The 24,442-nt window shown below is 41.8% G+C and overlaps 1 long non-coding RNA gene across 2 annotated transcripts; it reads right to left on the bottom strand.

Annotated features, from left to right (window-relative positions):
- Nucleotides 1–19,593: 19,593 nt before the first annotated feature.
- LOC135279491 (uncharacterized) lies at nucleotides 19,594–22,345 on the bottom strand. 2 transcript variants are annotated; one of them, XR_010346720.1, is made up of 3 exons: nucleotides 22,220–22,345; nucleotides 21,647–21,746; nucleotides 19,594–21,049 (listed from the first exon to the last, which is right to left on the bottom strand). It is a non-coding gene; the product is annotated as an uncharacterized LOC135279491 (long non-coding RNA). The 2 variants fall into 2 exon arrangements; XR_010346719.1 differs by having other exon boundaries at nucleotides 21,647–22,331.
- Between the last annotated feature and the right edge of the window lie 2,097 nt (nucleotides 22,346–24,442).

The raw sequence follows: 24,442 nt of genomic DNA on the forward strand, positions 1-24,442 counted from the left end.
TTGTAGTAAGTTTTCAGATCGCTTATTTCCCTTTGGATTGTCTTGTCTTTTTTTTCCCCACATATAAAATCTTGGCATTTTCATGTCAATGCAATTTAATTTTTTCTGAGGTGTTCATTCTGAATTCATTCCCATATTTTATCCTTCTCCTCATAGAGAAATAATTCATTTTTTATGGAAAGTGGAAATCAAAGACTGTACAAAAAATCCTGGTTTCAAACAAACCGTCTAGCTCAGAGGTCAGCCAAGGTAAATATTAGACAAAATAATTTTGTCAATCCAATTGGTTTTTAACTTCAGAGGTAAGGACCCAGCTCGAGCAGTCACAGAAGGTGAGGTGTGAAGGCACAGAAACAACAGAACAGAATCTCCCCCCATACTCCTCAAAGTGGTCTAAAGCCTATAGCAGCAAAAGAGATTAACACAGACACAAAAACAAATTGTGCAAACTAAGTGTCCACTTTATTATCTGCTTTTGCAGAGTCTGAAACTGAAGACAGCAATAATATTTTAACTAGGGGATAATTTAAGAATTTGATATTGGGATGCTCTGCAAGTGAAATTCATTGAGATCTAAGCAAAGTCATGTTCTTGAGATCTTTGTGTACCCAAGGAAGTCATCCCTGCAATGCGCACAAACTCAGTGATGGTGATTTGCTGGGGTTTTTATCCTTGAAGTCCCCCCACTACCGTATGTACCTACCATGGCTGACCTCATACCAGAAGGGCAGTTTATGGGGGCTTATGCCTCCAAAAATAAAGGAATCAAGATATTAAAATTAGTTTTCTTAACTCCTTATGTCCATAACTTTTCAGAATTTCCATGATGGGGTTCCAGTGCTTTCTTCCATAACAATCACTGATGTTTAAGAACATCAGACTGCACAATGTCAAAAGAGAATATGAATTGAGGACAGGAGTTCACTTTTTTTTGGCCACAATTTGGACTCAATGATCTCAGAGATCTTTTCCAACTTAATTGATTCTGCAATTTGGTTTGTTGGTTTACAGCTCATCTTATATAATGATTGAAGTAAAGACTTTTTAAAGTTTTTTAATTGCAGGTACTGAATTCTGGTGATTCCCTTCTCCCCCTGCCTCATTTGAGCAACTTACTGAGAAAATCCACTCTTTGGATGATCAGAGTATCTTTTTTGAGAGAGAGGGATGCACAGAGTAAGGCAGAGCTGCACACATGGACTGCATGCACTGCACTGTACTTGAACTTAATCCCATTTCTTTGCACTACTTTTCCTGTTTTGGCAACACCATCACTGACAGCAAGAGCACACCTATGACAAATCCATGTACAATTATCTGCTTATATACACCCAGGTAAAGTACCCAGGAGAAAAGAGAAAACCCTATGCAAATAGCATTATACATACTAAGGCACCTACAAACTTGCAAATGCATGGAGGGAGATACAATGTCCAAAAATTAATTAGAAAATTAGTTCAATGTATATATAAAACATCTGCATTGGTTTTTACATAGTTGTTTCTAGTGTCTTTGTACAAATGAATTAGTCAGGCCAACTCAACTGATACCACATTACCAGGAATGAATAAAAAGGGAAATTTCTTTTCTGAGGTTTCTCTTAATGGTTGCTTTCTTGATACAAGTTGCTGACACTGAGATGTTCTTTTCTCAACAAGAAATCACAGAGGTAGCTGGGCAGATTTGGAAGACTGGATAAATCCCAGCCTCACCATTTCCATTTCACTGACTCTGGAACACATCTGCATTCAGCACCAGTTTGTTTTCAGAGCACAAGATGAGAGGCAAGGCTGAGCACAGCCTGTTTGAGCTGATACTGCTTCAAGGGATGATTGTCAGGTTGGCATTGTTATGTGTGGGGATTTCAAAGCCTCGGCATGCACCTGCACGCTCCTGAATAATGACTTGGGAAGTGTCCCAAGCTTCGTATGGCAAGATGCATGTAATCTTTGTCCAAAGACAACAGCTACTTAAGAACGACCGGCAATTTTCTCAGCTTCTCTCTCTGGAACCTCACAGGCAAGTCTGTAAACAAGCATCTCTAATGTCTTCCAGTATGATACTGCTGTAAAAAATGCACCAGAGTCAAGAACAGGACACCTTTTCCCATTAGCTACACTAGTGACAGCTGATACTTACCAGTGGTAAGTCACTTTGCCCAAAGTTTCTCAGAGCCATCCATTCAAACAGAGGTGCTCAGAATTAAGCATGCAGTAAAGATTCACAAAGGATTTGAGTTCTGAGAATGGCAGGCACGCACCCTTTCCACATTTAGTTTAATCCTGGAATATGTTGAGGCATTATCCAGAGTGCATCCCTTGAGCAGTGAGGGCAAGAGAGCCCAGAAGTGACACCAGAGAGGAGGACAGACATGACTAAGCCCTGCTCACTGCCATCAAACTGTTTCGGTAATGTTTTATAAAGCAATTGACACTGTGACTTGTGACTCATGCTAGAGAATAAGAATGATTGCTTTACCACAAGTCTAAGAGAAACATTCAACCTTGTAAAAATATTTTCTGGTCTGGTTTAAGGAAGAACTCCAAATATTAGGTTTAAAATGACACTTTGGGAAGTCCTGTGCATACACACACCTTAGTGCACAACTAACCTGGTAAGGAGCATATGTGCATAACACCTTCTATGTGGATACATCTTTCAAGAGTCATTTTCCAGGCAGTTTGTGCCACAGTGACTTTTAGACAAGTAGACAAGTAAGCATGTTTAAATTCTGCCATCTTTTGCCCTTTTTGCCACCAACAATTTTATTTATTTTTTTTAATTGAAGACACATTTATCAGAATTGCAGCAGAGGTCAAGTTTTCCATTATGTACCTACTTTGCATGAGACCCGAATTCTGTTTAAATTCAACAATTAGAGCTGTGCTGGCCCTATGCTTCACATTCAGCTTTATAAGATCTCTATGGGTGATCATTTCTAATAGTGTCCTCTTTTTTTAATGGAACTTAAAATGACACTGTCAAGTTAGGGAAAATGAAGGAGGCTTTCACAATCCAACTTTTCCACAGTTATTCTCCAATCTGGGAATTCTGTCCAGATTTATTTTCACTTAATATAGGAGATTTCCTCTCAACATATCCAAACACAAGCACGTCACGAGCTGCAAAAGGTGTTAAGATTATGTTCAGGCAGAGAGAGCAGCAGCAGTGGCCCAAGGCGACTGCACTGAGAGCTTGTCCCAATCCATTAAACACCAGTGGAGGTGCTTCTTTCTCAAGAAAGGAAAGCTCCAGGCTACAGTTCACCTTCAAATTCATAGATACGGACTAACGTACATTATGACCACGAGAAAAAGTTATTAAAAGTTATTTTATCTTTGTTTTAAGTGTGCATGCAGTCAGTATAACCCTTCAGTGATGGAGGCACAGAGGAGCCATGTGGAGGTGACGCCAGCCCACATACAGATCCCTCACTGAAGCCCACAGGACAGAGTTTTAGCTGTCTGTTCTGTAAAATGCCACACAGCTGACCTGTCTCCACAGCACTCATTCACAACAATACTGCTACACCTAGCAGCAGCCAGGGGTGCTGACACTTAGGGCAGGTCACTGGGAGCTTTGGCCTCTGATTTCCCCGTTATCTGACTGGTTTGGGTCTCATCTAGAATGCCTCCATTTATCTTCCCCGTCTCTGGTGAGGAGAAAAATGCAGGAATGGTATAATATTTAGTGTTTTACCCTACATTTTATTTAGTGATCTTAAATTCATTTAATTCACCTATTGCAAAATATAATGGAAAGGAGTTTTCCTTACCAATGTTACTGGAATATTATGTTCTTATTAATACCAGGGAAAAAATTTTAAAAAATAATAAACCAAACAAACAAACAAACAAAAAAAATCAACAATGACAACAAAATCACAAAAACCCAAAACCAAAATGAGACAAAAAAAAAAAAACCCGACCAACCAAAAGAAAACCAACATCACTACAGCACAGGTAACCTGCCCAATAAAACAATGTGATAGAGCAAGCAGCTGCAATATTTATATTGTCTCACTTTATATTTCTCCACTGAAATCCATAAAGACATGAATCCTGCTCAAGTGACACACTGTGTACTCATCAAGGTGATACTGTCTTTATAAATCAGGCATACAGTGACCATTTCAGGCACTGTGGAAAACACAGCAGACATAATATGAGATGGGCTATGAATCTGACAATTTATCCATGTTTATCCTTGAAAAAAGGGGGTTCATTTTTATGATCTAAAATAAATCTCAGAACTTCATTAGATCAGCCCACCAAAATTGAATGTCAGGTTTATATTACAGTCTACAAAGCACACAGCAGCTGGTAATGATCAAAACCATTTTACCTTGGAGCTCTTTCATAGTGAGTTTCAAAATTGACAGTTCAGAATAAAAAGCTAAGCCTGCCATACTTGACCAAAACATACAGCTTATGAACACTCCAGAATGAACATGTGCAGAAGTAAAATCAATTTTAGAAAAATTCAGCAGATAAAAGGGTTGATAGTTGATTTATCCCTTGCCTCCCCTGTTACAGGAGCTACTTCTCCCCCACAATTCACCATTGTAGAAGATGAGAAATAAGTGATACCCAGAATTACAATAAAGTCTGGCTTCAAACACATTTTCCCACTCTCTACCTTCAGGTCAGAAACCTCTTTCCTTGCAGCTATATGTGACAAGCAAAGTACTCTGTGGTGACACCTTCCAAAATCCTGAGTTTCCCAATCCCACTGGATTTGAAGGCATTGGCTTGCCTGTTTCTGCAGTAAAAGGAAGTTCTGACACAGCTGTTAAAGGAGCAATCTCCACTCACTGACTTTGTACCAATTTGGGAGGGTCCAAACCTCAAAAGTGTCTGCCTCCTCTTTTCTTGCCTTCAGTTCAGATTTTATGTTGTAGCCTTGCAGAATGGTTTAACACCAAATGGGTTTGTTTCTCATATACCAAAATCTCCTTTTCCTCTTGAAACCTCTATAAAGCAGATGGGGCTGGGGAGAAACTACACTGTCTGTTTTTAAATGGCCTGAATCCTCTCAGAACTTTTAAATGCTCCTGCATTTAACACTATCTGCACTAACACCTACCTTTTGCAGGTTTAGCACGTGGCATAAATGTCAAATGGTGCAAAACAGACAAGTCTGTTAGTTTTGAAAATCTAAATCAGTGTGGATTCACAGTCTCCCTAACAGCAACCAAAACCTGCAGATACACTCAGCCTCACTAATCCAAACCTGTGCTGTGGAAGAAATGCTAATACAAATCCAAGTAGATACATCCACACTTCAGTTCTGCCTTCATTGACTGTTTGATTGGTAATTAAGGCATATATTTGGTTCCAGAGATGCAGAAAAAAACCCCAAATCCCAAAGGAAGCAGTCGAATCTGAGCCCAGGGTTATTAATCATGCTGCCTCTAATTGTATATAAAGTATCTTTACTCCCTCAAAAATGTTTTTTTAAAATATTATGGGATTTAAATATGTCACAATATTCTGGATATCTTGATTAGATCTCCTTTAATATACTGCCTCCGAATAATTCGTAATTTATTTAACAGAAATGAAGAACTCTTACTAATCATTAAGATTAAGCAGAATTTTTAGCCTGACTAGACTAGCAACAAAAGTTGATAAGGGGATTTTTTTTTTTTCTTAAACAGTGCTTTTTACTGTCTTCTTGTAATTAAAGTTCCAACCAAGGTCCCATTAGGCTGATAGTGATCCCCCCTGTGAATCAGACACACCCTCAAGTCTTCAAGTTTCCAGAGTAAAGTCTCATTGGTGACTAGCATCTGGGAAGGGTTTGACTAAATCAAGTGAAAACTCACTAAGATTAAAAGCCTAAAGAATTTTGCTCCTCATTGACATTTAAAATACTTTCTATATCATTCCCCTGACCTGGCAGATCACATGTCCTCACAAAGCACAACACAGGTTCCTTCAGCCCACCTGCCCCTGCAGTCAGCCCTGTACAGGTGCCAGTTTCATGGCAGGCAAAGTACACTAAATCTCACTGGAAATACCCTCCCTCATTCAGTGGCCCCTCAGATTAGGGCACAAAAATCAGTCCAGTAAATGTCAGGGAGGACAGAACCTGGCCAAGAAGAAAGCCAAGGGAGGGGAAGGGGAAGGGGAAGGGGAAGGGGAAGGCTACACAGAATCCCTGAAGAGAGGAAGAGCTGGCCTGGGAAAAGCACTGCTGGATCTGCCCAAGGTAGAACACACACTGCAGCTGGGCCAGGACTGCTCCTGCAGTGAAAGTGCTTTGTAAGTACTCCTCACACCTACAGAAGCTGAAGCAGGGACATTCTTCTTTCTTTTCTGGCTTCCATGCCCCTTACAACTTTGAAGTCCTTCCACAAGTGTCCCAGCTTTGGTGAAAGCCACCACATCCCTCCTCTGGCAAGAGCAGTTCCAAATTTCCTTTCCAATCTATGGTAATACATATTGTCCAGAGGGCTTCATCCATTTGTCACCTTCTGATTCTGGCTTTCACAGTTTCTCTTCTATGTTACCCTTACAGATCCTATAAGAATTCCCCCCCTCAGTCTTGCCCCCTTCCCTCAATCAATGTGCCAGACTATAAGACCAAATTCAGGCTTTCAGACTCTCTGCTTCATGGTAAAGATATTATAGAACTGACTGAGCATTGGTCTACCAGACCACCCAAATCAGCTTTCTTCATTTCCTGTTTATTCAGTTTCTCCCCCTTACAGCTTCTCTGTAGCTAATAACATAGATATTTGCATATCCAAAAATAAGCTTACCTTTGCCATCTTCCAAGTCATGCTCACACACCTTGAAGAAGTTCAACTTAAATTCCTTCTTCCTAATACTTTGTTTCTCTCCAGAAATACAGAAGATTAGCCCACAAACACTGAGTGGGCCAGAAGGGCAGATCTACAGAAATGGATAATCAGAGCCTCACACTTGCAGCAGAGACAAAGTCAATTTTGTCTGCCCATCAAGGTCTTCAATAGGGCTAAAGACAGCTGTACAGCAAATCCAGAGTTATGGGTAAGCAGAGCCAGAAGCTTTTTCTTTAAGAAAGGGATCCCCAAATGTAAGCAGTGAAAGTCTTTCTGTTACCTCATTTGTGCATAACAGCTCAGTGCGTGGCAGCTTTCTTTTTAAGCTTTTGCCAAATGCACCTCAAAACAACCACAAGCAAAGGATCAAGGATTGCTCTTAAACAAGCATTAAAATAAAAAGGACAGTATACCGTTCACCATACCATAACAATTGAGAACTTATATTTACCATAAAACAGAAACAAGGTTGTAGATGCCATTTGATAAGCTGAAGAGTTCACCAATCCCAGTATTATGTGTTAGTATTTTTAGCTCTAAAGAACTGAAAAAAATAGTGGTATTGTAGCACATCCAGTCACACAGCAAAGGGAAAGCAAATCAAAGCACCAAATGGAGCAGAGGTAGAAATCCATACATTCCAGCTCTGCATTCAAAGTTACCTTCCTGCTTAGAGAAAGATTTTCCCTTTCATTCCCTTCTGAAGCATTCAGTATAGCTTAGTGCCAAAGGCAAGATTTCATATTCACTAGAAGAAAAATTCTGATGTTCTAAGGGAAGTCTCATTCAGCTTGTCCTAATATGTTTCTGTGCATCCTACTGCTTGCCTGTAGCCTTAAAGAATAAGGGCCTTTTTATTACACAGGTGATCTGGTGGCAGAAAAGTATAAACTATTCATGTAAAACACCTTGCTGCAGTTTGCTGAAGACTTCCATGTTCCAGTTTTGGGGAAGATAAGGTATTTCATTGCAAGAACAAGAATTTTAAGATCTAATTAAGTTCCATAATCAAAAGCATTTAAGTAATGGTACTTTGTGCTGTAGGTACTTTATAAATTTATTAACCAATAAAAGAAATTATTATTATTATTTTTAAATGCAGCCTGTTCCTTCAGAAAGAAGTGAAAGAAAGATGCTGCCATCATTTATATGTACAATGCCAAGTACAAGAAGCTTAAGTAACCCTTGATCACAGAGTGCTGAACTGCTTTAAAAATCAAGTTACCACAGCCAGATCATTTGAATTAGAACTGTTACTGTAGTAAAAAGGTGAGCAGTTCAATTAGTTCTTCAAAGATAAAAACTGTCACAATGAAGTTTGTCCAAGATGAAAGGTTTCAAACATATCTGGGGGTGCCAAGGCCATTCCAGCAAGAAACCCTTTGTTGCTCTGTGGCCAGAACACTCTGCAGAAGTGTCGTGGTGCCCTGAAGAGCAGCAGTCCCTGCACACCACAGAGAACTTCATACAGTCCCAGGGAAACTCTCAGAGACACTTTGCAAAGGGCACTTAAAGATGGTGCCACTTCAAGAATGGATTTATTGCAAATAAGAAAATGGTCACAGAAATCAGGTATCTGAGCTATTGCTTTAACTGCTACTAATCCTTTGCAAGACCCTATAAATGGACGCATTGAAAGTTTCTTAGAGCTTGCTGTAACTTGAGAATCAACACTTCATATGAGACAGAAGAAGAGTACTTGGTAAATAACCAAACCAGCAGCACAGCACATTCCAGCAGGAAGACAGCCAGGAGTCAGCTCTGACTGCCCACTGGTGTTTCCAAGTACCACACAAATCCATTGCAGAGTGATGAGAAAGAACAAAGCAAACTTTCTTGTTTGCTCAGTTGCTCAGTAGAAGGTACCTACTCAGTCCCCAAAATGCATCTCTCAAAATGCATCTTCATTACCTACTGCATTCTTATTTTTCCATCATTCAACCTTTACGAAACAAAAGGACCACTTGAAATGAAAACAGGAAAATGCACCCCACAAATTAAGATACTTTGTTTATCCATAGAAAATTTACCACATTGTATGATACAAACTACCTTGGCACACTGTTATTTCACTTCCACTTAATTTTTGCCATATTCTTCAGGGTCTTTTCCTTTACCTTGTTGTTTCCCCACAGTCACAGGTTATTTAAATATCTGTCTTGGAAGAGATGGTCTTTTCAAAACTGGAAACATTAGTTTGCATCCTAAGCAATAGTGATCTCAAGTTTATAAAGAAGATGGGGGCAGGGAAAGGAACTTAACCTTTCATAAGCATTCCCATTGGTTTTGAAAAATCTGGCAGCTGCCCAAAGGAAAAGATTGTCCCAATAATAGAGGCTGTGCTGCTGAAAAATGTCATTTCTAAAACTGTTGATCATTAGCAAAATACCATAGATCAGGATCTTTTTAACCAGAAGCACTAGAATAACTTGAGAGGGTGACTAAAGCCAGTGAACAGTATTCCCCATAATTACTGAAAAATGAAACTAATTTCTTTTCACCCTGAACAGCTTTCACCTCTTGCCAGAGGCATTAATGTAGAATAGGGATGTTAATAATGAGGATAGTGGGAACAAGAAGTGTTTTAAGATTTAAAGGCTGACTTTTTAATGGTGTTCGTGTTGTAGCGTGGCATGCCATATAATTAATGCAACTCCTTTTTACCAGTTCAAAAATGTGTACTTCCCTTCACAGAGCTGCAGTTCTGACACTGTTTAGAGCAACTCTTGGCCCTTTTGAATCCTCTCCTATCTCAGATCATTAACTGGCTTAGGTGAATTTTGAATCCTCTCTTATCTCAGATCATTAACTGGTTTAGGTGACACTACAATAATGCAACTTACTTTCATTTTGTAAAGTCTTTAATTTTCAAATATAATATAGCTAGAACTGTAGGATGGTTTATGCTTTCAGAACCCCACCTGATAAATAAGAAGACTGACAAAGTATTCAGTAGAAATGGGCACAGCAAGTCTTTCTCCAAACACTGCCCACATTTCTTGTGCTGCTTTTACAATTGCAATCACCCTCATTCCAACTTTAAGGAAACTAGCTGGGGTATGAGCAACAAAACTGGAGCAGAACAAGGCACTATCACAGAATGACAAATTGTGGAACATTCTTGGGCTGCTCACACTGAAAGCCAGGCAGGTACATGCTCAGAGGTCCCTGTAACCTGCTGTAGTTGCATGAAAGTTATCAAGGAATCCCCATCCCTGTCACACTTTTCCTGCAGTTCACAAACATTCAGAGATGCATAAAGACTCACAGGTTTGCTGTTACTCTGTTGAAATTCAATTGATTTGAATCACAGCAGGCCTCACAGTCTCCCAAGTTTTCTTGGGGGGGAGAACAAAACAAAACAAAACAAAACAAAACAAACACCAAGCAAACAAAAAATAAAAACCCAAAAGCAAACAAACAAACAAAAAGAAACAAACAGAAAAATAAAAAGGGAAAAAGCCCACCAAAATACCAGCACATCCCTCACCTGAAAGACTCAATTTTCAAAATTGCCTATTTTTCCTCAATTACTTTAAAGACAGATTTGAGCAAAATCCCATTTTTTGTTTAGGGTGAGCAAGAAAAGCATACTAACCACTTCTTCACAGCTATATTCCACAGGCAAATTTAGATTAATGACCAGCCAGGCTGTCTTCACCCTTTGACCCTCAGTTATTCCCTTTACTCCAGTTCTCTGAAAGTTCAGGAGAGCCTAAATAGTAATTGAAAATTTTAATCTTTTGTGGCTTTTAATCAAAGAATACTGTTGCACAGCTTTAAAATTCACACATTTATGACTATATTATTTCAAAAGACAAAAGTATTCTTTGTTAAGGATTACAGTGTTGCCACTATCTGCTGCCCTGATCTCACATATTCACTGTAGACTTTAGTCTTTAAAATTCAGGAATGTTTTCACGCACTGTTTAAATGTTGTCCTGTCTATAGAAATAGCCTGAACTTGACTTCATGACATTTGATGATAGGAGAGAAAAAAAAACCAAAAAATAAACCCACCACATTCTTGTAATGTTGTAAAACACCAGCACCAAATCTCTAAACATCTAGTACAGGGCTAGGCCAAGGGGCAAGGTTTCTGTAAGTCACCTAGAAGCTTCCCCTTTGCATGGACTTTTTCTCAGTCACTTAAATCAAAGGAACCTACAAATGTCTATTCTGTAGTTTCTGTAAGTGAAAACATTTCCATGAATAGCACAAATTGACGGGGAAGGTGCCTTCTCTAATTACTCACTGTGAAAGCAGAGAGTCCAAACTGGAATTCATGATCAGCTTAAATAATAATCAGTCTAATGACTAGGTTGGCAACAGACAGAAGCTTGAAGGAACAAGATGAGTTGCTGCAGGGTTATCATGGGGGAAGCTGCTGCTTATGAGCCAGGAGCTGTTGAAAAATCTCCTCTGAGAGTTTGAAGAGACTTGCAGTGAAGGACCACAGAGATCCAGCACCAACTAAAAGAGTTATAAATAATTTTGTACCAATGCACTTTCCATACACGAGCAGCCAGAGGATGCAGCATCCCCAAAGAGACCAGACAAATTCACAAAGATCACCCCCACAGAAGAGGAGACTGCAAACATTTTTAATGTACTGCAGCAGCATGAAAGATAAGCACTGTAGAATGAAAATCTACATTGTGAAGGTGTCACCTTTATGATTTGTACAAATATTAAATTATGAAGTCTATAAATAGAGCAAAAAGAATGAGTGATTGCTTTCAAACAGATAAACAAGCAGAGGCTTACATGGGGTAAAACCAATTTGTTTCTGCTTCATGATGATCCATGGCTATAAATGCTATAAAGACACATACAGAGCTGTTTTCACAGCCAGACAATACCTAACTCTGATAATGTCCATGGCATGGAGAAACCCTCCCCACCTTTGCCCCAAAACATATTTGCTCTTTGCCTATGACTTCTTGTAAAAGATAAGTTTTCTTTGCCATTTCTGGCAATGGGTTTTACTGGATACACATATTAAGATTTCCAGTTAACAAAAGATGGCACAGCTAAGAATCAGTGATGTTTATCTTCAAAAGGCTCCTGATGCAATAGGGACAGAATTCAGCACATTTAAGGAGCACTGAAAAGGCTGTGGAAGCACTGCTGATCTTTGCATGCATATACATCCAGTGCAGAGGGAGCCTGGCGACAGTGTTCAGCAGTGGTCTTCCTCATCACTCACTCTAAAATGGACAAGGGAAAAGGGAGGGGAAAAAGGGGCAACAGCAGCTCATTTATTTCATTTGTATGGTATGAATTTTTAATCTTTCTCTGACTTTGTCTCTGCATTAGCTAGCTAGCTAACCTGACCAGAACCTCTCAAAAACACAGGCTTGAATCCTGCTCCGTTCCATCTTACTCACTTTTCACCAGTACACACTACACTGAGAAGCCCAGGACTTCTTGTGCTGAAGTCAAACTTCATCTAGCTATTCTTCTCTGACAGCTCCAAACCACAAAAAATAGTGATGATATATTTAGGCTGTTGTCCAAAAATACCAGAAATGTCTGCTTCTTTTAAATTGCTGTACCTCATGTTATGGTTTGAACAAGCCCGCATCAAGCCACCGCAGAACCACGTAGCATTCTCCAGCCATGAAACCAGTCCCACTGCAAAAGAACAGGGGGAACCTTCTCTCTGCATGGCATAACAAAGGAGAACAACAGAAACCTTGTCATTTCCACCTCAGAACAGAAGTGAGATGAAGACATGGCTGACTGCAGAGCTTCAAGAAAGGTAATTTAAAAATTGGTCCTCTCCCAGGCTTAGGCCAGAAGTAGGATCTGAGCAGGGGGTGGTAGATGAGGGGTGAGGGCACAAAAGTTCTCTTTAGAGAGCTGTCACATTTAGGAATTCACAACAGATATGGCAGAGCCCAGGCAACCATTTTGGAAAGGTCCTTTAATAAGAACACTAAAACACCACCATTTCCAAATAATTGTAAGCCCTGTGTATTTTCTGAATTCATTTGTACAGCTAGCTCACAACTGAGCAAAGCCCAGCAGCTCCCGGAGCCCATCAGTTCCTTGGGTAGATGGGGCTTAAGGGCAGGTACCATAGCACAGCTGGAGCTCAGCGAGGGGCTGGAGGAGACATTTATTCCTCCTGACACTGTAACTTACTGTGTCGGTCACGATGTTATCTGGGTCACTGCTACAAGTTTATGTGGCATCAACAGCAGCAGCCCTGCTGGCAGGCTTCCCCTCGGAGCCTGCAGCGAGGCAGTGCTAGCATCCAGCCCTGATCACTGCAAAACCCAGATTACAATATCTAATCCAGGTGAAACTGCAGTTCCAGAAGAGAGAGGGAAAATTGTCATAGGAAAGAAAAGGGAAAACTGGAACTTCAGTTCCAGAAGAGAATTATCAGCAAACAGTAGCATCACTAAACTGCATTCTGGCTGTCAGACCTCCAGCACGAGCATAGTGCTGCAGCCGGCAGCCCATCTTTGGGAGTAAACTTGCTACATTTACCTGTTCGTTTCCCTCCCCTCGGTTTGCCTCACAAGCCGGTTGTGAGGAGGGCTGGGGGTTCCCGTGGCAGAGCCGAGCCCGCGGTGGAGCCGGGCTGTGTGCCCGTGCCCGCCCGGCTGGCACACAGCGACCGCGGGCTCGGGGCTGCTGCTGCTGCTCCCTCATCCCTCCGGAGCCTCGCAGCACACGGCTGCCATTGCCCTTGCATTTCCCTATTCGCGCTGCCATTGCCCTTGCCTTTCCCCACATCCCCGCTGCCATTGCCCTTGCCTTTCCCCACATCCCCGCTGCCATTGCCCTTGCCTTTCCCTATTCCCGCTGCCATCGTCCTTGCCTTTCCCCACATCCCCGCTGCCATCGTCCTTGCCTTTCCCCACATTCCCGCTGCCATTGCCCTTGCCTTTCCCCACATTCCCGCTGCCATCGTCCTTGCCTTTCCCCACATTCCCGCTGCCATCGTCCTTGCCTTTCCCCACATTCCCGCTGCCATCGTCCTTGCCTTTCCCCACATTCCCGCTGCCATTGCCCTTGCCTTTCCCCACATTCCCGCTGCCATCGTCCTTGCCTTTCCCCACATTCCCGCTGCCATCGTCCTTGCCTTTCCCCACATCCCCGCTGCCATTGTCCTTGCCTTTCCCTATTCCCGCTGCCATTGTCCTTGCCTTTCCCCACATTCCCGCTGCCATTGCCCTTGCCTTTCCCCACATTCCCGCTGCCATTGTCCTTGCCTTTCCCCACATTCCCGCTGCCATTGCCCTTGCCTTTCCCCACATTCCCGCTGCCATTGCCCTTGCCTTTCCCACATTCCCTGTCGCTAATTAGGCTGGCGCTTACGGAACCCACGATACTTGAGCTCACCCAATTAAGCAGGCGCACAGCAGAAGGGGGACTGTCCCCGCAGAAGCCAGGCATGACACTAGAAAATTCTCATCTCTCACTGCTTTTTCCAGCATTTTTTTTCTTTTTTTCCCCCATAGGAAAGATTAGGAATTAGGTGCACTCAGAACAGAAAACACAAATTATCTGATCTGAAAGTTACACTTCAGATGTTAGGATTTTTATTTCTTTTCACTTAACTGAATTAATTACATTTGGGGGATTATTTCAGTCAAAAAGGAAGCTATTTACAAGACCCCATACTGTATGACTTGAGAAAAGTTACAGAGTTTCTTATCAGGTGATTACAAATATATTTGTACAAACAAGCAAGAGCCATCAAAAATTCACCTGATGACCTTCACCCTCCCTGCTTCCCCCAGGAGGAAAAAATTGTAACGCGTGAAAAACATTCCTTCAAGTACAAAATGCCCAACACTTGGGAAACGAAATAAACAGGTATTTGCAAAAGTGGCCTCCTGCCCTGCTCTGTAGGATGACATTAAAACAGGAGTACAGGCTCAGTGTCCAAATCTAGTTGTGATTAACACAGGATTCAGAGACAGAGAGAAGGAATTTAGTTATGAGGAAAATTGGCTGCTCTTTCATCTGAGCCTTTCTTCTGTTCTTCTGTTCTATCTGAAAAATATTTTACCTTAGATGGGGAAGAAAAAAAAAAAAAAGACAAATTTTGTGTCATTGCCTTTTCTTTCCTATGACAAGCTGTCACTTCTAGATATGGAAACCATATCACCATGTTGCTGGAGAGAATAAGTGGGGCACGATTTCTCCTTTCCTTTGATATGAACAAAGATTAAAGTAATAAAAAACTAAGAAGATGAGAGTGAAGGAAAAGCAGAATTTTTCAGCAGAGCTGATGTTATTTTTGTATGACATTCTATGAAGCAACAGTGGCATCCAGTGGTAAATTTCCATAACCAAGTTTCATATCCTACTTTCACTAAGTCTTAGTTTATATAATTTATTTTTTTTTTTTACAACAGGTTCTCAAGGAATTTCTCCCCTCCTCTTCCTACTTACACCACCAAAACAGCCACCATGCACCCAGTCCTCAGTATCAGTAATAGAGACCAAGCTCCCAATTTTCTCAAAGACTGTACATCATATCTGCATAGTCAGAAGTTCCAATCATTACTCAGAAGCTGCAACATTGATACAAACACATTTTTAAATCATTCTCAGCAAAATAAAGGGCATTTTTCTCCTGGTGCCCATAAGATTGCAGCAAATATAATTCTGTACTGTCCCTTCCTCAGTCCCCCTTCCCATTTTGTTTTTCTGTAAGGCAATATGATCATTCTTTTCTCATTTAGTGACATTAAGATTATTTTCACTTTATGATATCTTCTAAGTAGATGCCCTGGGCAAAAATGAAGGGCTTATAATTATAAGAGTATACTACAGAAAAAAGTCCATTCAGTGAATTTATTATGGTATTTTCAGTCTGAAAACACATTAGCAGTTAAGAAAGCACCTTGTGCTAGCACAAGCTCAGTATCATTGTCAGTTTTAATTTGGTAAGAAGGACTATTGTCTCCTCACCAACACAGAGCTGAGAACTAAAACTTGTCAGTCTGGCTCTCAGCTCAATCACAATTTCTGGTCTGATTTCTTTTTTTTGGTATGTGTCTGGAGATCTTTTAAAATAGTTGATCTCAACATCACTAAAAATAATGTTTTTCACTTAAATTTCCAAGATAGTTAAACTAGACTGTCTTCTCCCTTTTAATAGGACAATTTCTCTATCTGCAGACCCCAAATCAACCTTCAGAAAGCTATTGACTTATACAATGAGGTTCTCAGAAGGAAAGCATTAGGTTTGTTTCCCTCCCAACATGATAAAACATAAAACATCTCATGAAGAAGCTGAAGCTTGGCCTGCATCCAGTCTTCATATGACAATATGACAGTAAGAGAGTTAATTGGTTTTTAATTGGTGTGGTTCCACAAGTAGGAGAGTGCCTACTCAACCCGTCCTAGGAAACACAGGATAAATAGTGTTCCTAAGCTACCCCCTCACCCTGCTGAGGAGGAGGGGGTAGCTTAGGAAGAAAGTGTTTGACACTGAACTAACTGCACTAAAGTGTAGCAGCAAGCTCTCTGCCACAGGCCTTGTACTCCAACCCATCTGAATTATCCAAACCCCTGCCACCAGAGCACAATGATTCACTCTTTGGAGTAAGCAATGTATTTTATTCATCATGGTACCAAAATACCCGAGTTCATGAATATTATTAATTTGTGACTCTAACTGTGAGGTGACCTGAGAACCAGGTTACTCACACATGCTGCTGTTAAATGCCCTGATGTGGCTGATCAGGAAACCAGCCACCTGAGATGGGCCTACCCCACTGCAGTCTAGCATAGAAATTGTGGGTTTAGCTATTTGTTAGCTTGTTTCCCTCCTTGAACTGGCCAGTTCCCAAAAAGCATTCTTTTTGTGGGAGCAGGCAAAAACTTGCAGATAGAGTCTGGCCCCAAAGCAGGAAAAGGATTCAAAACTCTTATAATATATTGTTCTAGCAAGTGAGATATTAACATTAAAAACAGAAGAAAAATGCATAAAGAACAAAAGAAGCTCAAGATTTATGGCCTTGTGATGAAGGGGGAAATCCCATATGATTGGAGCAGGCAGCTATGCACAGGAGATGAGCCTGAACTACAAAGCAGAACCACGACTGAACTTGCTGTGCTTGGGATAAAGCAATCTTTCAGTAGCAAAGTTGTAACAGAAAAATCTCAAGACTGACATGGAATGATCAATATCCTATGGAATGAAACCTCTGAAGAATCAGGTATTTTAAAGCAGAACTGAAAGATTAAGATGAATTTTCTTTTTTTTTTTCTCCTGGGCCTTTGAGCTGAGCTAGGAAGTTCCTGAACATCCTTAATACACAGAGCTCCCAATGAATTGCAGACTCTTTTTCCACAACATACTTTGGAAATAAACACAATAAAGCAAAATCTCTGCAGCTCTGAGCCCACCCAGATTTCATGCAATTTCTAACTCTAGCAATGTGACACCAAGCAAAAGGTAGCTCCAGTTTGCCCCCCTCTTCTCCTGTGGAGTTCCTCCCTGCTGCAATAGGAGGCTACTCCCACACTCTGCAGAGGAGCCTGCCCACCACCAGCAGCTCTAAGGGAGCAGAACAGCAGAACCCAAACTGGGGCTCCAGTGCTGGGCTCCAGCTGCACCTCCATGCCAGGGTCAGACCAGAAGCTCCCAGAACAGCAGCATGTAATGATCCTGATAATCTGGGACTTGCACCTGGAAGCAGTGTTACAGAAGACTCAATAAAGGACTCAAGACAAAAACCTGCTAGGATCATCATAGTTACTTAGAGGACATTTTTCTGAAAAAATACTTGGATACCCAAAGGTAGCTAAACCTGTACCATATTAATTTACTTTCAGTGTAGATTAAGAATTTGGGGGAGGAACTTAACAAAATAAGCTTTCTTTGGTACCTTAGAAGAGATCACTATTCATTAAGAACATAATCATGTTGCCATGTATTCTAGTTTGGACAGTAAGAATTATGAGATCACAAAATGTGTCATTCATCTGAATTTCATATCCAGCAGTGGTTTCAAACATCATACAATGCATTTTTGTGCCAGATACTTCCATTTATCACTAATGGATCTCTTGCTCCTGATACCATCTTTCCACCAGATGTCACACTTCACCTGATAACTCCAAACCTCTCAAGATAACCCTGCACACAGATGTATTTGTTCTTTTGCTGACCATTTCACACTCTATCCTTAATTAAATATTAGCCCTTCTATTTGGTCTGCAGTAGCAACACTGCATTAAACACCAAACCATATAACTTCTGCAGCTAATTTCAAGACCTCACCTATGTACTGGTGCTTATGCTATCATAAACAGTAAAAAAGTCTGCACTGTTCTATTATGCTCCAAACCCCACACATTTGTATACATCAACAGGTTATTTAAAATGACAAAAATTCCTTTCCTAATGCCCATTTTTAAACAGTATCATTCTTCAGGGTCTCATTTTTCAGGCCTCTCAACACTCTTGGTTAACTAGAGGGGAAAAAAATCCATTTACATTGACCAAATGCACGAAACAGAAGCATTATTTTCAAACCCAAATGCCTAAGTGCCAGCACTAAATAAGTGATACAATTTAACACATGAAAAAATGGAGGCTCAAATCAGTAATATTTTAAGCATAAGAGCAAAGTTTGGTCCAGCCCTGCCACCTTCTGAGATGGTTTGTTTTACCTTGCTATTTCTAACAGCTGTGTCAGAAGTAACCCATTACCATTAGCTGTCTTTTGAGTCTGCAGCCATCCTGTTTGATAAATGCAGTGTTAATATATTATTCTAGAAAATAATCTATGGAAAGCTACAATTTTGAAGATAGCATTACCTCAGCTTCAGAGGATGCTATCACATGCAAAGCAATGGTTTAGTTTATAGATTTATACAATTCCTTTCCTGTCCTTTGACAATGACCTATTTTTAGACACACATCACACTGAGTCGGTATGTCACTTGATAGAATACCATCCTGAAGATTCAAGTCTGTCATAAATAAATATGTAAGACAAACTGGTACATACAAGTTGCCTCTGAGACCTGCTTTCAAGTCCATTCCAGAATGCAGTGAATGAAAATCATTTCAAATGAATGTCTGCTGGTCTCTGCCATGTTTCTTCTCTGAGAATTGCACATCACAACATAGCCAGGCATTTCCAAACAGACAGCTCTAAGAAGGGACAGAGGAAGACAGAAAGGAAACCTTCCACTAACCAGGTGCAACCCGTTCCCAGCTCTTCCCCTTGCTGCCTCTTACTGGGGAAGGTCTCTGTTGAGACTCAGCTGACACATTTATTCTGCAGAAAGAAAATTACTTAATTAGAAAAACAAATAAACAATAGCAAGACAACTTGCAATAAGTATTATTCCGAGGAGACAGCAGTTGAGTTTTGGGGGTTTTGTTGTTGATATGTTTGTTGGTTTTTAACTCCACCTAGGAAATATTGCCTAGCAACAATGGGAGAACCCTTCTAACAAAATGAATCATGCAGGTATTGGCTGTTTATTCCCATGAAGGGCTGTGTTTCCACCCTGTCAAATGACATCAAGGCCATGTTGCCAGAGGCATTGGGAGTTTTGACCTCTAAAAGGCAATTTTCTCACTGTCTGCTCAGAATTGTAACATTTTTCATATTGAAGGCTTTTATATCATATCTTGTAGGTTTCATATCTATAAATAACAGACTAAAATTCTCTAACACAACAAAGCACAGCTATTATCTTTACCTATTAACACTGTAAACATTAAATATCACAAAGTTAACACTCTATTAGCATAACTATCAGGCATTAAAAAAAAAAGGAAGCAAACCGCATTAAATTGCACGACCAGGTTTAATGGAAATGAAGAGAGGCCAGAAATTGGTTCATAAAAGTTCTGAATTTCAGAAAGAAAGTATCTACTAGATCACCAGATACCCATGCAAGATTAATTTTGGATTTCCTTGCCCAAGTAAGTCCTCCCTTAATTTCTTAATGGAGCTGTTAAAAAGAAGAGTTTTAAGCTACAGGCTGGATTAACAGCATGTAAACGGAAAAGCTAAGACCTATTATTTGCATAGAATGCAGAAGTATAAATCTCACCAATAAATGGGTATGTACAGTGTGTGTGTCCCCTCCCAAATTAATTCTTATTAAAGGCTTGCTAAATTTTAATTGCAGCAGCTCTACTAAAAGCAGAGTGAGCCAGTGAGCTTTGGTCCTAAAATTACTGTTTTCTCAATTGCTCTGCAAAGGATTAAATGCAGCTTGTGACAACTAAATTTATCCAACAAACATAGTTAACTACAGCCTTGTACACCAATATTATGTTTTTCAAGGAGACAATGAGAAGTCCCACAAGACCACAAGCCTGTTCTGCTAACTGCACTGTTCAATACCATCAGGGGGTTCGTTTGCTTGCTTTTGCACACATTGAAGGAGTCATCAAATCTTTAAGAGAATCAGCATTTCCAAGTCAACCAGGTTGTCCCTGAGAACATCAGCATTTTCACAAAATTATTCTGTCTTGGGGGTGGTGGTTGATCAAACACTCAGCAGGAGCCAGCAGCGAGTGCTCACAGCCAGAAAGCCAAGGGAATCCTGAGCTGCATCCAGAGGAGCATGGCTGGAAGGTCAAAGGAGGTGATTCTCCCCCACTACTCTGCTCTCGTGAGACACATCTGGCAGTGCTGCATCCAGCTCTGGTGCTCCCAGCACAAGAAGGACATGGAGCTGTTGCAGCAAGCCCAGAGGAGTGGGGCCTGCCCCCTGTGAAGACCAGCTGAGAAAGCTGGGACTGCTCAGCCTGGACAAGAGAAGGTTCTTCTGTGTGCAGACCTTCCAGGGTCTGGAGGGGCTGCAGGAAGGATGTTCTGTCAGGAGCTGCAGTGGTAGGACAGCATCATTACAGAAAGACTGGATATTAGCAAGAACTTTCTCCCTGTGAGGCTGGTGAGACGCTGGAACAGGTTGCAATTCCCCATCCCTGGAAGTGCCCAAGGCCAGGCTGTACAAGGCCTTGAGCACCCTGGTCTAGGGGAAGGTGTTCTGCCCACGGCAGGGGACTGGGACCAGGGGATGTTTAAGGTCCCTTCCAATCCCTTTCATTCTCTGTGTCTGTCCAGCTTTTTCACTAAATTATTCTATACAGTTTACAGAAATCAAAGCTCTACATAACAAAACAAGTACTTCTGGTGCATTCTTCAGACTGAAGGTTTTAGACTACACAAGTTGATGGTCAAGAAATTAAATTCCTAGGACTTCAAACCAACTTCCACAGTCACAGGCAATCTGCAAAACAATGAGGTGTGAAATGAAGTAGAAGCACTCTTAGTGGGCTGGGGTTTATAAACAATCAGTAACCATTCTCAAAATAATAGAAAGTAATATTGAATGATTAAGTAATCATTTTCCTCAAAAATGCTCAAGAAAGACCATGCTTTGCTTCCAAAGATAAGCTACATATTGGCAACCTTTCCCAGATATCTGTATTCTGGAACAGATATTTTGGCTATGTTCTTCAACAACATGATTGGTTTTTAATTTATTGAAGAATAAAGGCTCAAGACAAATAAATGGTTATGACTTTTTTATATAAATGCAAAATATTAAAGTGCTTATTCTCCTGTTTGATGAATTTGCTTGCAACATTTTCTTATAACTGACTCCTATACTGTGTACTTTCTACCCTAGAAATGCAGTATAGCTCTTAATCAACCACGTTTCTAGTCTGTTATCTTCTACAGGCCACAAAGAAGCAGTAACACAATTTCTGTTTCAAACACTTGACTTAAACACCTATTTCTGGGAAGCCAAGTGTCAGCAGTGTTGGCACCCTATTCCTTGGAGAGAAGAAAAAAAAAAACCCAAGAGCTGAGACAAGCTTACCATGCTTTGCAATGCAGTGTGAAACTCCAGAGCTAGCTCTATGGCTAGATTTATTCTCCCATACTGAATCCAGCTTCTGTATCATCTTCTTTCAATTTGGCTTGTTGAGAGAGACATTCTCCATTGTTATCAGTCTCAAAAAGAAATTAACTCCAAAATAAACACACTTGTATATAGGAACCAGGTATTTTTCATCAAGTTTTTCTTGAACTTCCTTACTATAAGCAAATCAGACACATCCTCACCACAAGTACGTGTTTAAGTGCGTGGCTGATACTGAGTTTATAAAAAGTGTATGGCCAAAGAGAACACATATTAGACACTTCCACATGTACTTGAAAAAAAAAAAAAAAGGAAAAAAAAAAACAGGAGTGGAGAGGGGTAAGTTTATTATAAAATAAAAGAGGGGCAGCAGAGAAAAGAGCTCTGCGGGAAATTAGCCAAACTACCGCTGTAACCGCGTAAATATTGGGTGTTTCTTCTGTGCTACGGCCACAACAGCCGAGTTAAGTGCATCACAGGACCTAGGCAGATTTATAAGCAATTTTTAATTAACTGAACCCTAGAATATACCTTTGTTGCGACAATACTCCAGAGAGCCCGGTAACACAGATTAGGCTACCACACGGGCATTAATTAGAAACAACGCCGCTCCCGGAGGGCCGCGGCCCCGGCACATCCACGGCCCGTGCCGCTCCCGCCGGGGAGCCGGGGTGGCCCTGCGGCCCGGGCACCCTGCCGGGGCGGTCACGGGCCCGCGGGGGCGATGGGCCCTGCAAGGGGCCGGGCCCCGCCCGCAGGGTCCCGCTCAGCCCCGGGGCTGCTCGGCTGTGCCGCCCCCGCAGGGAGCCCGCGGCGCCGGGCGCATCCCTCAGCCCGGGGCGCCGCGCCCCTCCGCCCCCTCAGCCCGCGGGCAGCCGCTCGTCTCCACGGCGACGGCGGGAGCGGGACGGGGCTGGGGCCGGAGCGGGGCTGGGGCGGGAGCGGGGCTGAGGCTCCGGCGGGAGCGGGGCTGAGGCGGGAGCGGGGCTCCGGCTCGGCTCGGGGGGCAGCGGGCCCTCAGCGGCTGCCCCGGGCCCGAGCGCGGCCCCCGCACCCGGCCGGGCCCCGCGGGCTCTCCCCGCGGCCGCTCTGAGCCAGAATGGCGACACGGGGACAGCCGGCCCCGCTCGCCCCAGGGCAGACCTCGGCCAAGCCCAGACCCTGTCCATACCAACGGGAACCACAGCTTCTGGCCTGCATTATTCATGCTCTCACCAGTGGGTATGGGGGGGAAACCCACCGAAATATAGATCTCTGTATGTTCATTTAAAACTATTTTTTCAGATTGCTTCAACATTCAAATTAATTAAGATTAATTAAAAATTAAATCAAAAATAAAAAGCTCCAAAAGTGATTTTTTTTTTTTTTTTTTTTAAATTTCACTTACATCTTTAATGTAGAAGTAACTCCAGTGGGGTTGGTATTTTTAGTTTCATGCAGCATTACAGGAGAGATGGGGACTTGCTATTCTACTGTGGCAGAGCTGCCGAGCAGGGAACAATCGGACGGGGGCCTTCATCTGGGGAAACAACAGCCAAAGCTCTAGGGGTGAAGAGGGGGCACAGGAGGAAGACTGTGGCAGAGATGTCCTCCAAGAGTGGCCTCCTTTCCCTTCCCCTAAGCCATTCCAGTTTCCTACCAGCTCCACCAAACATGAAGATAAAAGGAGAGAGGAGAGAGTCTTCCGTGCCTCTGCCATGGCTGACCCCAGAAAAGCCACGGCCACAGTCACCCACCCTTCTTTACCATTCCCCAGACACAAGAAAGAGGAACGTTAATCCTCTTGAAGAGCTGCCCTTTTCACGTGAAAAACGTGAGCCCTCCCATCCCTGCCATGCTGGGAATATGAATGTAGATGCTCATGAAAAGCAAGTAAATACCTGGTCCACAGGGGGAAGAGTCTGCGTTTGAATTTCAGGCTTGTGACTGAAGAGAGAAACTCTAAAAAGCACCAAATGAGAAGGAATGTGGGATACTGTACAGGCCCAAGTGTAATTTTTACTCACATCCTTTACCATTTAATCAGAGCTGATGACATGACTCTTGCAAGCAATTGTGTAGTCAATGTTGATGCCCAGATGAGAAATGGGCTCCAGTGTGTTGGACGCACAAAAGTATCACTGCTCCAAAAATTACCAGTGTCATCTGAAATAGGAGGCAAGAATTGAACAGCAAAGCAGCAAGGGGAGGAAACTGGAGGGTCTTGGTGACGCAGATGACATTGCTTGTCCTTGGACACCTTCATGGTCCTGTTGAATGAAGATCACTTACACCTGTTCAGTTCATTTACCCCTTTACTATTAAATCACCAGTTCCTCACAAGAAAGGCAGCTCCTAGCCAGGATGTTCCTTGGTTATGTCATAACTCAAGAATATCTTGTGAGGAACAGGAGGTGGTCTGGAAACTAACTCCAAGATGAGGTTTTACAAGGAGAGACACTTCTGAGCAAGCAGCAGAGCAGCCAAGGCTGATCTCCTCTGTTAGACTTAGGACAGCGTATTCAGAAATGAGAGATTAAAGTGAAACTGTTTCATGCAAGGACTTTTCAAATGCCTTTATTCACCAAAGAATAGCACATCTGAAAATATACGTGCACCTTTTTCCTAAGAGGATGTCTTCACAACAGAAAGCTTAACTGAATAGCATTCACAAAAATACTAGATGTGCACAATGACCCTTTACATAAAGCAGGCTTAGCATAATGCTCCAAAAATTAACAAGACAGAACAATGTAATTGCTGCTACAAACCTCT

This window comes from Passer domesticus, chromosome 12 (genome assembly GCF_036417665.1).
Source record: "Passer domesticus isolate bPasDom1 chromosome 12, bPasDom1.hap1, whole genome shotgun sequence".
NCBI lineage: Eukaryota > Metazoa > Chordata > Aves > Passeriformes > Passeridae > Passer > Passer domesticus.